This window comes from Gossypium arboreum, chromosome 10 (genome assembly GCF_025698485.1).
Source record: "Gossypium arboreum isolate Shixiya-1 chromosome 10, ASM2569848v2, whole genome shotgun sequence".
Lineage (NCBI taxonomy): Eukaryota > Viridiplantae > Streptophyta > Magnoliopsida > Malvales > Malvaceae > Gossypium > Gossypium arboreum.
Genome location: NC_069079.1, coordinates 32,267,772 through 32,283,717, shown reverse-complemented (window position 1 = coordinate 32,283,717; position 15,946 = coordinate 32,267,772). Strand labels below are relative to the sequence as shown.

Below are 15,946 nucleotides of genomic sequence, written 5' to 3'. Positions count from 1 at the left end.
TTTCTTATTTTGAAGAGTCACACGCCCGTGTAGGTTGGCCGTGTGATCACACACGCCCATGTGGCTCGGAACACGCCCGTGTCCTCAGCCCTTGTAACTCTCTGACTATGAAGTCATCAATATAATAAGGTCACACGGCCAAGTTACACGCCCGCATGCTTAGACCGTCTGGCGAATTAAATTTCAAAAATTAAGTGCAGACTTCACACAACCTAGGCACATGCCCATGTCCTACGGCCGTGTCTTTCACACGGCTGAGACACACAGCCTTATCTTTGCCCGTGTGTTTATTACTTGGCATTTTGTTTGGCATAATTAGGGTGCAGAAGACAAACGGCTGGGCCACACGCCCATGGAGCAGACCGTGTGCCACACACAGCCTAGACACATACCCGTGTGTCTAACCATATGGACAAATTCTAGGCTATTTCCAAGCCATTTGCCACCCTTAAGCACTCTGATACTTAAATCCACTTTATGACATGCAATATGGCACATTTAATCACTTAAGCATACACATTCATGGTTAACTTATGACTTGTCAATGTCAACCTATCACCTATTCAAACTATTATGCTTTCATATAGTATTCCACACCAATTTCATATTTGTCTATCATATTTGCTAACCTATTCTCGAGTTATACATTTGTACCCCATTTATTGCATACACATTTGTCATATTCCATGCACCCAATATATATGCCATCCATTACACCCATTAACCATAAACAACTATAACCACATTAAAGCACAAGCACATTTTCATGCATGAATCTATAATTAGGGTTACAACTCAAATAATTAATATGAGCTACCTCTCATGGCCATATACAAAATGATCATAATAACATCATAAGCCAACACATTGGCTGATCAATATGACACATAACAAAATGTCAAGTCCCTATACAAGTCGTACTCAAAATAATAAGGCTAGCTATACCCAAATGTTCAGTTGATAGTGTGATCATGCCTCCGACGTCTTCCGGGCCCCGAGCTAACTTGGCGAAACTATAAGAGATGGAAAAGAATGGGGGTAAGCATAAAGCTTAGTAAGTTCACATGCAAATAAAATGCAACTTAAACAAGCATAATTCATGCATTTAACATAACGAACATAATCTTGCATTTTATCAAATCTCATAAACTTATTCCTCATAAATATATATATACATGTTCTTACCACGAGCTCACCATATTTCATGTCATTTACATGAGTTCGATGTACATACCTGTGCCCACTTGCACATAATAACTTACTTTTGTGTCTTGATGTAATCACTACGATTACTCATTGAACTTTCTTTAGAACTACCCATTGGACACTCGGAATATTATCGAATACATCGGAAGTTTGCACCTAAGTGCCTTATACATAGCCAATGCTACTTCATATCTTAGATTACATGTTACTCATTTACGAGCTACTCACGGGTTTGCTCATGCAGGCTATCAGGTATTCGCAACACATTCCAGACTACCTCGCCATCAATAAACTATACAAGACCAGTACACAAATGCCAAAACATGTGCCACATATATCACAAACTCAGACCATAACTCAATGAGCTCGGATGTCACATATATCATGAACTTAGACCACAACTCAATGAGTTCAGATTACATAATTCCTCATGACATGTCACTTGTATCCTAACTATTCCTAAGGTTCAAACGAGTTTCTTTGATACCAAATTTCTGTTGAGCTTACTCGTAATGTCGATTTCAATCACATACTCATAAAATAATCAAAGTACATTTCATGATAAAATTTAGGTAATAAACACATAATACAACAACATATCAATTATGTAAGTATTTATCATACATGCAATATTAAAGCATTCAAAGTATGGTACATGTTACTTTATTTGCAAAAGAACTTACCTTGGTACAAAATGATAGAAACGAGCCTAATCTCGTAAACTTTGTTTTTCCCTTAATCAAGATCCGAATCACGTTTTTCTTGATCTATAATATCAATTTTAACTTGTTTAATACTTACATTATTCATATCGACCCATAATACATACTTTGGTAAAATTTCTTTTTACCCCTAACTTTTCACTTATTTACACTTTAGTCTCTAGGCTCGTAAAATGAAATACATGCAATTTCTTGGCTATCCAAGCCTAGCTAATTTATATTCTAACTCATATCAGCCCATATTTCTCATTAAAACACATTGCTACTACTCATTTTTACACCTTTTTCAAACAAGTCCTTTTTAACCATTTTCACTAAAAATCACTTAGTAAAAGATGTTTATCACACATCAAACATTCATATTCCTCCATTAATCATCAAAATACAACCATTCACACATGGGTCAAATTTTATACATGAACCCTAGCTCAAAATAATGGTAGAAATGGATAGATCATGCTTCAAGGGCTTCAAAAATGCAAAGAACATTAAAAAGGGGACTTGGGAGCACTTACAATCAAGCTTGAAAGTTGAAGAAAAACCCTAGCTATGCCCTTAGAAATTTTGGCACCCCTTGAAGAAGATGGATAAGATTTTCACTTCATTTTCCCTTTTTAATTCATTTATTTACCAAAAGATAAAAATGCCCTTAAGGACCTTTCTTTAAAATTTTACCCATGCATGCCCATTTTTGTCCAAAATTTCAAAACTTGGTCAAATTTCTATTTAAGGACCTCTAATTAATAATCCAATACAGTTTCATGCTTAAAGCTTCTAGAACACAAGTTTTGCAACTTACTCAATTTGGTCCCTAAAGTCAAATTGGACACTTTAGACATAGAATTTCTTCATGCAAATTTCACACAAACATGCAATCATGTCATGGACCATCAAATAATCATAAAATGATTATTTCTATTTTAGATTTGTGGTCTCTAAACTACTATTCCGACTAGACCCTAATTCGAGATGTTACAATAAATCTATAAATTATATACTGCTTTTGTTCCAAAACCATATATATCAAAACCAAACAAAAATAATGTAATGATTCAAGACCAAATAATTAACAAACATATGTATTCATTATTTTAGCATAAACAAAACACCAAAGCAATTCACGCATATGCGTGTATTCATAATCAAATAAAAAAATTTTACGCTCCATATACTATATAAATTCAAAATTATATTTATGATTAAACAAAGATTCACATAAAAAAACTTTATATGTGCATGAATACTTAAAATATTTTCAAGCCAATAAACTTCAAATTGTTGAGTCCAAATCAGCAAAAAAAAAAAACTAAAATATATAAAATCCCACAACATTAAGCAATTTGTGCATTATAAACTTCAAATTTAGAAATAACTTACATTAGAAAACTTAAATCCCATAAACCTCCATTCTCAATATTCAAGTTTCCATCAAATCCAAACTATATTTTTATTAAAAATAAATTCATGAAAAGATAAATAATAACCAATTTGCCCATAGATATACATGAATCTATATATACTAATTAAAAAAATCCTCAATCGAAATGATAAATAAAATCCAACCAAATTGGTATATAAAAACACGATACATATACTTTAATTAACTTTTTTTATTCAACTCGTATACTCGATATCAATTCGTAACTTTTAATCGATATTCATAAACCCAAAATTTTAATTTAAATGACCAAACTTAAAAATTTCAATATGCATCTCAAACATTAATATATGTAATCGAAATATCAAATCAAAATATCAAATTCATAAAATTTCATGAACCAATCATTCCAAAAAGAATAGAAACTTACTCAATTCCCAATGATTCAACATGACGAGGTTCGGATACCACTTATTAGAACCATAAAAATCTGATATAAAATTTAATAAACCAAGATTTGTTATGTTAGATCACCAAGAATAAATCAAGAACAAAACTAAATACGGAAGCATACCTGAATACATTGTTGGAGATTATCCAGAAGGTTTTGATCTTCCAAGAAAATAGTTTTCTCTCTTAGTATATTCCCTCTCATGGGGATAGAAAAGAAATAATACTTGTTATTTATCTATTTCTTGGGGATCACTACCTCGTTTTAAAATAACTGATTATTTAATCAATTTTAGATATTTATAATTTAGCCCTCATCAAATTATAAATACAACTTATAGTATCTACATATTATTTCCATGACAATTTAATACCTATGACACTTATAACATAATTTATTACTTAATTTTGTATCACACTTTATAATAACGTTATACATTACTCGTATGTGTCCATAATTGAGGATTTTAATACAACATAATGACTAACATATTTTTTTATTTATAATATTTTATTAAAATGCTTGAAAGAATGTTATTTTTCTTATTTGAGTCAGAAAATTTTTAATTTATTCAATCATTTATTTGAATATAAATGTTTAATTTTTAAAGCAGATAATTGCTATTACACTATTCTAAAATTTTAAATTAAAAGAATTGATAAATGAAGTTTGAAATAATAAAAATTATTATGGCTAGAAATTTTTCAGATCTTATTATGGTTGTATATGTACTTATCCCTACTATGGTGTTGCTGACGCCTTCATTGCCGAAGCACAGGCATGTGAGCAAGCCATCATCTTTGCGGTTGAGCTAGGATTTCGATCGGTACAGTGGAGGGCGATTCACTTACTGTCATTAAGAAATTTACTTAAACACCAGACAAGTCTATCCTTAGCCCGATTGCTCGAGATATTAAGGCAAAATTGGAGATATTTGCAAGAGTCACCTTTTGTTTTGCTGAAAGACAAGCTAGCACCGCCGCTCACACACTGGCTGGAGAAGGTTGTCAATTCTTGATCTTGTGGTACTAGATTGAGGAAGCGTCGTTGATGGTGGAACGGGCTGCCGGAAGGGACCTACAACGATGGTTTCATCAGAACTAATATGCATCTAATTGCTTTGGATTTTGGAGATTTTCTAATATTTTACCTCCAAATGTTTTCCCAAGCTCTTCTCTCTCTTTTGATATCAATAGTTTGTTCATGCACCAGCGTTTTGAAGCTTGGATCAGAGAGAGGTTTTCGACTAGTTTTCTTCGGTTTAGGAGGAAAGAAAGGACATAATTTTGTGTTTGGTTTTTTTTTTTTTTTTTCAGATGGTAACCTTTCCTTATCTATTGGTTTCCTTTTCAAATCTCGGGCAGTGTATTGAAGGGTCCGATAGTTCTTTATTTGTCTTGTGGTTTAATGGGTTGGCGCATTAAACCATCACCATCTTTCCTTGCTTTTAATTAGTGGAAGCCGATTTTTTTGTTCAAATAATAATGAATTATTTAAAATTTATTTATTTTATTTTATTTTAATTTATTTATACATCATTGTAAATATATAAAATATTAATCTAGTGTTAAACTAATAAATAATAAATTTAATAATTTACTTAGTAAATTTTTGCGGATTGATTGAAATAAAGATAAATAAAATAGTAAGAATAAATTTATTTGAATAAAATCATAGATAATAGTTGATTTATTCATTGTCACTTTTATATATATATATATATATATATATATATATATTATAATGATAAATAAAAGGATCATTTAAATTTTATTAACAACCATTTAGTTATACATCAAAAAGAAATAAAACATGTTACATAATTAAAGACTCACTTAAGGAATTTTACTTTAATACAATAAAATAAATAAAACTATATAATATTCTTAACAAAAAATTAAGATATAATAATTGATCTATTGATTGGTTGTGAATTATATTTTAAACAATATTTGTGATAAATAATAATCAATGGAGAATGAGTAATTTAATTTTTACCAAAATAACTTATTTTATCATGTAAATATAAAAAACTAGTCAATATTTAATTTAAACAAAATAACCAATTAAAAAGTTTACTTTAATAAAGACTTTAATTTTAATGATAATAAAATAATCAATTAAAAATTTCAATAATGATAATAAAAATGATTGTATAATTAATTTTAAAATTTTTATAGGAAAAATATGTTGTTTAATACTTATTAACATTTTATTTTAAATAAAACCTTCACTTCGATGCAAGTATAAAAATTTAGCAAAAACCATCAATATTTAATTAATAAAGATAATCAATTAAAATTTTTACTTCAACGAGAACTTTGATTCTAATGGTAATAAAATAGTTATATTTTATTTTAATAAAGTAAGCGTTCAATAATTTAAAATTTAAAATTTTATCAACAATAATTTATTTTATCAATTTAAAGATAAAAATAGAGAACTTAATCAATATTTAATTTAATAAAAATAATAACTTAAGGAAATTTATTTTAATAAGAATATATTTTATTAATATTTTAATTAATTAAGAAATTTTACTTATGGTAATATATTTTATTAATACTTTATTTTAATTAGAGATAAATCTCAAAACTATACATAAATTATGGTTTAATGTGCAATTGTATATATAAATTTTGATTTTGTATAATTTTATAACTAAAATTTCATTTGATCAAATTCTTGTACATTATTAACACGATTATTAATATAACATAATTTTATGCTTATATATTGCATACATAAATAATTATATTTATCCAACATAAAAATAAATTAAATTATTTATTCCTTTAAATATGTATGATTATAACACCCCAAACCTGGCCTAGACGTTATGGTCGAATCCGGAAGTATCACAAGGTAGGGTTTTGAAAAAAGAGTCGTCTCGTCAAATCATTCACGTTTCATAATTTATATTCATTTATGTCAATTTTCGAAAGTGTTACTTAATCCATTTATTTTCCAAAACAAAATTTGCAGCGGAAGTCTTAAAACCGTTATATTTAAAAAGGTGCAGTTTGTAATTTTAGAAAACCTTTGTTTTAGTATAAACAATGGTTCTTAGATATCAGTCGCAAATAAAGTACTAAAACGATAATCCAAATCACAAAATCAAACCAAAAAGTCTGGAGAGTCTAATTATTACAAAACTCAAGAAATAATCCTTAAATTCAAATAAAAACCATAAACTTAATCATTTTACGAAGTCGTGGTCACCAAGAGGCTCCGTCGCACCGATCTGCCTAAGTCTGTAGATTACCTGAACAGAACAGACAAACAAATGTGAGTTTTCGTAAACTTTGTGAGTAACCCAATAGAATTAAGTAGGCAAACGTACAGAGATCTCATAAACAATTAGATATAGATTCAGGCTCTTTTCCATTTCAGATACAGTCAAAAGAATCAGATATACAGATCAGTTATTTAGAATCCTACCCCCATCCTCCCAACACACCATGTGGGGTTAAAAACACCTATCTATCCCTTCACACCATATTGTGCCATTACAACACGTATCAAATAATATGCAGCCAAGCTGCCAGAATTTAGGTGAGGGTCGCCTCTCAGAACACTTCCTCCACATATATCCAATCCCACCCTAAAACAGATACAGAAATAACAGATTAAACATGTTCAACATGCTTAAATACAGATAACAGAGATATGTCTAACAGAATAATCAAACATGCATCACAGTATCATACTCAGAACAAAATATTAGACTATCAATTAGGGTTTGGTTTGCCCTTACCGATCCTACGGTAGGCCCACAGTCAAACGGAATGACCCGTGCGACCCTAGGGAGACTTTTAGAAAAATAGGCCTACACGCCTGTATGGCCCACACACTCAGATTAGCCTTGCCCGTATAGTCCACACGGCCTAACCCAAAACCTACACGCCCTAGCCCAAAACCCACACGCCCGTGTGGTATGCCTATATGGGCCCACATGATGAATTGGCTTAGCCCGTGTGGCCCACACCGCCACACTCAAACCACCACACGGTAGTATCTTACGCACGGCCATGCCTTCGTCGATTACACGGCTATGTCTCACACATGGCCAAGTACACGCCCGTATGGCATTAACAGTAGGCAATTTTGGCTTTCGTCGAACCTTTGTTTTTCGTTATTTGGGAACACACCTGTTACGATTTTGATGCAAAATCCACCCCCACCAGAACCTAAAATTGATAGATAAAACACCGCATTAGCCGCTTAAACCGATACCAAAATGAACTACCACAAAACAGACAATCCTTTAAATCACAAAAATCTATACCTTTGAATGAACAACGGTGATTCATACCACTACAACACCAATTGGAAGCCCCAACCTCTTAATCTCCTCATAAACACAAAACAACTCCATTATTCATCAATTCCTTAAACCAAAATAGTTACCACACATACTGTACTTACCAAAAATGCACAAAGAACACCGACGAACCCGAAAAATCAAGAGTTCTAACAATAGAGGAGCAACTGTCGTCAAAAAAATTTTGAGAGGGAGAGAGAACAAAAAATTTGAAAAAAAACCAAATAGAACTGATAACCCCTAATATCCTAACCCCCCACTATTTCCTCAATCTCGACCACTTGAGAATTTTAATTTCACCGAAATTCTATCACAAAGCTGAGCAAAAATAATACCCTCGCTCGCGTGGGGATTCGAACACAAGACCTCCAACACATCAACAACCTTACCACTCGAACTAGCAGGCTCATTTTGATATGAATCAGCAGACAATTCGATATAATCCCACTCAATAAGGGTAAGGCTAGAATTAGAAAAATAACAAAATTTAACAAAGATGATACTTGAACCCAAAACCTCTCACACACACCTAAAACACTTAACCACTAAAGCAAACAGATAATTGTGCCAAATATTTACAGGCACAGAAATAAATTATTCAAGGCGTTACAACTCTACCCCCTAAAAGAAATTTCGACCTCGAAATTTACCTGATCAGAATAGATGGGGATACTACTGAGCATCAAGTCCTCAAGTTCTCACGTGGCTTCCTCAGTGCCATGATTCCGCCATAAAACCTTCACTAACGGGATGGTCTTTCTCCTCAAAACTTTAATATCTTGATACAAAATCTGAACTGGCTCCTCCTCAAAGTCAAATTCGGTCTAACCTCGATCTCCTCTACAGAGACAACGTGAGATAAATCAGACTGATATCACCTCAACATCGACACATGAAACACATTGTGGATACGGTCCAACTCAGGAGGTAACTCCAATTGATAAGCTACCAGTCCCATACGCTTCAGAATCCGATACGGCCCAATAAACCTGGGGCTCAACTTGCATTTAAGACTGAATCTTAGAACTTTCTTCTATGGAGAAACCTTAAGAAAGACAAAGTCACCCATAGAGTACTCAATATCTTTTCTCTTCAGCTCTACATAAGACTTCTGTCTATTAGAAACTGCCTTCAGATTATCCATAATCATTCTAACATTATGTTCAGTCTCAGAAACCAACTCAGGACCCAAAACCCTACACTCACCCAACTTAGTCCAACATAACGGAGTACGACACTTACGGCCTTACAAAGCCTCATAAAAACCTTAAGAAAGACAAAGTCACCCATAGAGTACTCAATATCTTTTCTCTTCAGCTCTGCATAAGACTTCTGTCTATCAGAAACTGCCTTCAGATGATCCATAATCATCCTAACCTTATCTTCAATCTCAGAAACCAACTCAGGACCCAAAACCCTACGTTCACCCAACTCAGTCCAACATAACGGAGTACGACACTTACGGTCATACAAAGCCTCATAAGGTGCCATCTGGAAGCTAGCCTGGAAATTGTTATTGTAAGCGAACTCAGCTAGCGGCAAATAATCCACCAAACTACCTAGAAAATCAGTTACACAACTCTGAAGCATATCCTCCAGTATCTAAATCACCCTCTCAGATTGACCATCAGTCTGAGGACGAATGTAGTACTGAAGTCTAATCTCAAACTCAGAGCCTCGTGTAATTTCTTCCAAAATCAAGAAGTGAAGCGATGATATCTATAAGAAATTATCGAAACAGGAACCCCTTGCAGTATCATAATCTTAGATATATAAAGCTTCGCTAGCTTTTACAGAGAATAGTCCGTCCGAACCAAAATGAAATAAGTGGACTTGGTCAATCGATCTATGATGACCCAAACAGAATCTTTCTTAGTGGGTGTCAAGGGCAACCCACTAATAAAGTTTATCATCACTCATTCCTATTTCCATAAGAGTTTCTTAATGGGTTGGAGTAAACCCGAAGGCAACTGGTACTCAGCTTTAACTTGCTGGCACGTCAAACAATGAGCGACGAAATCTGTAACCTCACATTTTAAACCCTACCACAAATATAACTTACGAAGATCGCAATACATCTTATTACCACCAGGGTGCATAGCATAAGGCTACTATGCGTCGCACTCAAAATTGATTGCCTTAAATTAGAATCATTCGGCACACATATCTGACCTCGAAAACACAAAACACCATCATTATTCAGCCTAAATCTGAAGTATTGCCACTCTCAACCTGACGAAACCGTAAACCTAGAGACTCTTCCTCTAGCTGCTTAACCCGAATCTGATCAATCCAAGTCGGCTTGACTTGCAACTCAGCTAACAAATTCCCATCATCAAACAGACTAAGGTGAGGAGCATCATTCTCAAATCAGTCATGGCTCTATGACTGAGAGCATCGGTCACCACATTGGCTTTACCAGGATTATACTCTATCGTGCAGTCATAATCTTTGAGAAACTCGATCCATCACTGTTGTCTAAGATTCAACTCCTTCTAAGTAAGGAGGTACTTCAGACTCTTGTGATCAATGTAGATAATGCACCTCTCACCTTACAGATAGTGCCTCTAGATTTTCAACGCAAAAACCACTGCAGCCAACTCGAGATCATGCGTCAGATAATTCCCTTCATATTTCTTAAACTGATAGGACGCATAATCTACAACTTTACCATTTTGCATCAGAATACAACCCAAACCAACATGTGGCGCATCACTGTATACCACAAATTCTTTACCAAATTCAGGCTATATCAGAACAGGAGCTTGAGTCAGAATAGACTTGAGCTTCTCGAAGCTTGACTTCTGTGCATCAATACAGACAAAAGGAACACCCTTGTGCAAAAGCTTAGTCAAAGAAGTTATAATCAAAGAGAATCCCTCGAAAAACTGCCGATAATAACCTACCAAACCCAAAAAACTGCGGATCTCAAATACGTTATTGGGTTGTTTCCAATCAAGCACAGCCTCAATCTTTCTAGGATCAACTTGGATCCCCTTAGTAGAAACCATATGCTCCAGAAAGTTACCTCTCGCAACCAGAACTCACACTTGCTCAACTTAGCATAGAGCTATTTTTCTCGAAGCACTACTCTAAGATGTTCATCATGCTCATCCTCAGTCTTAGAGTAAACAAGAATATCGTCAATGAAAACCATGACAAACTGATCTAGATATGGCTGAAAGGCTCGGTTCATCAGATCCATGAATACAGCCAGAGCATTCGTCAAACCAAAAGGTATAACTAAGAACTCATAATGTTTATAACGAGTCCTAAATGTAGTCTTATGAACATCCACTTCCTTAACTCTCAACTGATGATACCTAAAACGGAGATCAATTTTCTAAAACACTGAAGCCCCTCAAAACTGATCAAACAAATCATCGATCCTCAGAAGTGGATACTTATTCTTCACTGTCAGTTTATTCAACTGTTGATAATCGATGTACATCCTCATGTTGCCATCATTTTTCTTCACAAACAAAATCGGACTAAAGTGGATGAAACCACGATCCAGAAGCTCTTGAAGTTGAGCCTTAAGCTCTGTAAGCTCCTTCGGTGCCATTAGGTAGGGAGCAATGAACACCAGAGCTGTACCCAGTAAAAGCTCAATGCTAAACTCAACTTCCCGATTCGAAGGTAAACCCGGTAGCTCCTCAGGAAAGATATCCAAAAAAATCCCTCACTATTCTAATATCCCTGATAGAAGAGTCTTCAGAACCAGAAACACTAACGTAAGCTAAATACACCTCACACCATTTCTGAACCAGTTTCTCAGCCACAAGAACAGAGATCACATTGGACAGATAATCTCGACGCTCACCGATCACAACCACTTCCTTATCATCCTTAATCCTCAGAACGACCTTCTTATTCGTTGCTCAACCAACTAATTTATACCCAGAATCATATCTAACTCCCCAAACGGTAACTCCATCAGATTTGCTAGAAATACAGCCCCTTGCACCTCTAACGAAACATCCCTATAAAGTTTAGTAACCCAGACAGACTGCCCCAACGGACTCAGTACAGTGATCCTAAAAGAAGTGCTCTCAACATAAATCCCCAAGTTTTCAGAAACAGAACTAGCTACATAGGAGTGCATAAAACCTATGTCTATCAAAGCAGTATAAGGTACATCAAAAATTAAGAATGTATCGATGATAACATCTGGAGCGTCTCTATCCTCTTAATATCAAGCAGCATAAACCAACGCAAGTTGCATTGCTTTAATCTGACTAACACCTCTACCTGATGCTCTCTATCCTCGACCCATACCATATCCATCCCTAGCAGGTCATTGGCCCCTAGGTGACTGTTGAACTACCCTCTGTAGCTATATGGTACCTGGTTCTGAAGCTTGCATCTGATCTGCCCGCTATAGACACTCTTTAATATAGTACTCCAGAGACCCACACCACAAACAAGCCCCTATCCGCCTCTAACACTCGCTTAGATGGTGCCTACCACAAACAATATATGGCTGAATCCCAATAGGAGCAACAAGGACCTCCACTCTAACTGGCCCATTAGGTTTAGCCTTTTTCTTAGGCCTTTGAGCAGAACTAGAGGGCTCCGAATCTCTCTTATTCTTGCCTCTCTCACAGTCCCTTTTCTGGCGCTCCATGTACTTAACCTCTTCACCGATCTTTGCCTTATCAACAAAACTGAAGTCTCACGCTCCCTCTGTAAAGTAATCAGAACCCTCAGAATATCTCGCAGGCTATCCTTAAAATGAACAGACTTCTCATACTCAGATGCCACCATGCCTCGAGCGTAGTGGCTTAACTTCAAAAATTCAGCCTCATACTCGGCCACTGATTTATCACCTTGCATGAGATTCATGAAATCACTTCTAGGAGCATCAACATAGCTTGCCCCCATATACTTACCCTGAAAGGTGGTCTTACAGAAATCCCAGTTCAGACGATTAAGCTGAGTACTGTAACGACCAAAATTTCAAGGTCATCGAAAAATTAAATTTTCGGGTCATTATTTCTGCAAAATGAATTCGTAAATATTTACTAGAAAAATTTGCGAAGCTAGTATTATGGTTAATTAGACTTTGGTTAAGTGAATTAGCTTAAATTAAAGCTAATTTGGTGAAAAGACTAGATTGAATATAGGGTAAAAGTTTAATTATAAACTATAGAAAAGTCAAGGGATTAAATTAGCAAACAAGCCTTATGTGACAAGTGTGTGGTATATATAAGTGCATTTGCATTATTGTGATTGGTACAAATGTATGTATAAATATGTATTTACTTATTAAATAAGAAATAATATTTATAATATAAATACATAATAATAATGATATAATATAAATACATAATAATATAAAAGAAATAAAACATAAAGAAAAAGAAGGGAGAAATGGACGAAACAGAGCAGGGAAAGAAAGAAAGAAAAAGAAAAAGAAAGGAAAAATAGGGTTTTGATGTTTGAAGTTCAAGTGGTAAGTCAATTTAATCCCTTTTCTTGTAATTTTGGTGTCTATAGAATCCTAGGAAGAAATACTACTTGAGTTATGTTGAAATTTAGAAAGTTAATGATTTTTATATGTTGATTAAGTTGTATGAATTGATGAATTATTGGTTCAATTGATAAAAATTCAAGTTAAAAGTGTGAAAATGATTGATTTGTAAAGAGAGATATAAGTTTGTTTATAGTAGGGATTAACTTGTTTAAATTGTAGAATTGATGTTTTATATTGAATATTAAGAGTTGAAACTTGTTTAAAGTAGGTATAAAATGAAAACTATAAGGTTATTTGAAGAAAATAATGGTTATGGTGAAGGACTTAATTGGAAATATAGTAAAACTTACATGGAAATAAAAGAATATGTTATTAAATAACTTGCATTGATAATTTTAAATGTTAAATTTTATGTAGCCAACATAGCATCAGAAATGTCATCGAAAAAGGGAAAGGAGAAAACAAACGAAGATATCAAATAAACCCGATAATTTCGGTTTGTATTTCTATAAACTATGCTTAATGATTTAATACAATGTAATTGTTATTTTTAATAGTTAAAATGTATAATGAATGATATGATGGAAACTGTTACTACTTCTGTATTGAAATGAAACAATTTGAATACCCTATTAACAGTGTCGGGCTAGTCGGATACAATTGGCATGCCATAGGATTGGAAGTGTTTAGGGATATTCCGACTGTGTGTCGATGAGACACTATATGTGTCGACTACTGTGACTATTCCGGATTCATTCCGAAGAGGTACTTCGCACTGATTATGATCATATCGTTACTACCTACGGTGTATTTCGGGCCAACCGATGAAACATCAGATATTATTCCCGGTGTGTGGGTTGGATCCGTGTATCCGTCCAGATCCGAGTTATGTTAATAGGGATAAATGAAAGTACTAAAGACAAAGACTGACTGCTATTGATTATGTGACTGTAACTGTTATACAAGTATTGAAAGATATTGAATGATATGAAATGTATATAAAGAATTGTTTAATTACATTTAAGAGCTATAAGTTAAAGGTAAGTGATGAAGCTATTAAGATTATTAAAGTAAAATGTTTAAGTTACAATGTATATACATAGTTTATTAATGTTTTAAGTATTAGTTTATAGAAATACCACTGAGTGTATACTCAGTATACGGTTTGTTTTCCGTGCGCAGGATTAGGTACGAAAGAAAGTTAAGGACTCAGCATCCAAGCTAATCCCAGACTCCAAGTGGTGAATACTTTTCTTTTGGTAAAATGGCATGTACCTAGGTTGTTAAAGTGTTATTTTGTACATGATAGTAATTATACATGAAAGTTGTCGAAGCATGGTATGAAATATACATATTTTGGAAGTTAAACTTACATGAGTTTGATTAGTATGATAATGTAGTATAATTTTGATGCATTGTGGTATATAGTCCTTAAGAGGTGTTGAAGTGAATGAATGAATATTTGCTAAGTTTGAATGGCATAACGAATGATATTTGATTTAAGAACTATTAGTAAATGTTTGGGTATGAATTAGATGTGTTTAGCATGTGAAAATAGCTTAAAAATGGTCAAAAATCATGTTTTCACATGGCCATATCCCAGGCCACCCGGGCGTGTGCCCCTATCTTTAAGGAAAAATTTCTAAAGTTGCCAGTTTAGTCCCAAACCACTTCTAAAACATGTATTGGGCCCCGTAGGCCCATATTAGGGACTTTATGATGAAATTTGATAAGAATTGATCTAGAATGTAAAGTTTATGACTCGATTTTGTATAAATGTTAATGTATAAGTCCGATAATGCCTCGTAGCCCTATTCTGTTGACGGCTTGGGGTTAAGGTGTGTTACAAGTACCCTTCTCAAGTGTTATCCACCACTGATATGCCTCATCGCGAAGCAATGATACTACACCCTTCTGTTTCTACTCGGGAGTACAATCTAAATCATTCATGATCCTCTCGGTGGCCCCCAACCAATACTCAACCATAGTAGGGGCGACTCCGGTGACACCCTTAAACAGCTCAGCTCCTGAAAAATCCATTGTTCAACTCTTTGATAACATGAAAAAACCAAAAGCTCTGCCCTCCCTCTCTATCTATCCATGGGATGGAAGGGCGGAGGCCTTTGGTGTCCCCTCCAGTTAAGAATTGAGGCCTCATAATCACTAGCCAATATGCTTTTCCTTTTCTCGTATGCCTTTCTTCATTCATGGTTCGATATTCTAGTGTCCTAGGCGTAGAGAAACAACACCAATCTATCCCGAACTTAGTGGTTAAACTCTACTGTGGTGACGATACTAGAAGAGAGGTCCTACGGTAAATAGCTCGACGCCAAGATGATAAAAAACTTAACACCTCTCATTCTTATTACTGTTATATATTGAAAAAGTA

At 34.2% G+C, this 15,946-nt stretch overlaps 1 long non-coding RNA gene across 3 annotated transcripts; it reads right to left on the bottom strand.

Annotated features, from left to right (window-relative positions):
* Positions 1 to 720: 720 nt before the first annotated feature.
* LOC108487225 (uncharacterized) lies at positions 721 to 5,185 on the bottom strand. Of its 3 annotated transcripts, XR_008272801.1 has the most exons (5): positions 4,908 to 5,185; positions 4,705 to 4,834; positions 3,881 to 4,607; positions 3,737 to 3,796; positions 721 to 1,013 (listed from the first exon to the last, which is right to left on the bottom strand). It is a non-coding gene; the product is annotated as an uncharacterized LOC108487225 (long non-coding RNA). The 3 variants fall into 3 exon arrangements; XR_008272802.1 differs by having other exon boundaries at positions 3,881 to 4,834; XR_008272803.1 differs by having other exon boundaries at positions 4,500 to 4,834.
* Positions 5,186 to 15,946: the final 10,761 nt, after the last annotated feature.